Source organism: Haliaeetus leucocephalus, unplaced genomic scaffold (genome assembly GCF_000737465.1).
Source record: "Haliaeetus leucocephalus isolate CR32 unplaced genomic scaffold, Haliaeetus_leucocephalus-4.0 Scaffold374, whole genome shotgun sequence".
Classification (NCBI taxonomy): Eukaryota; Metazoa; Chordata; class Aves; order Accipitriformes; family Accipitridae; genus Haliaeetus; species Haliaeetus leucocephalus.
In genome coordinates, this window is record NW_010972810.1 from 46,470 (window position 1) to 46,815 (window position 346).

Genomic DNA, 346 nt, shown 5'->3' on the forward strand with positions numbered 1-346 from the left:
CTTCCACGATGCTCCTCGCCGGTTTTGGGGTTCCCCTGACCCCCCCATTGCGATTTCCCCCCCCCCAGGTCCGGCAATTGGCCGCCGTTCTGCTGCGCCGGCGGCTCTTGGGGGGATGGAAGCGGCTGGACCCGGCCCTGCGGCAGAGGTGGGGCTGGGGGCGGGGCTAGCGGCTGCCACGCCCCTTTTCCGACACAGGGCGGGGCCCCAATGCCACGCCCCCGCGGGCAGAATTGGGAATGGAGGGCGTTGCTAGATGCCACAAGGGGCGGGGATAACATTTGCCACGCCCTCTGTGTCGGGGGGCGGGGCTCTGTGGCAGAGTGGGCGGGGCTAACGCCTGCCA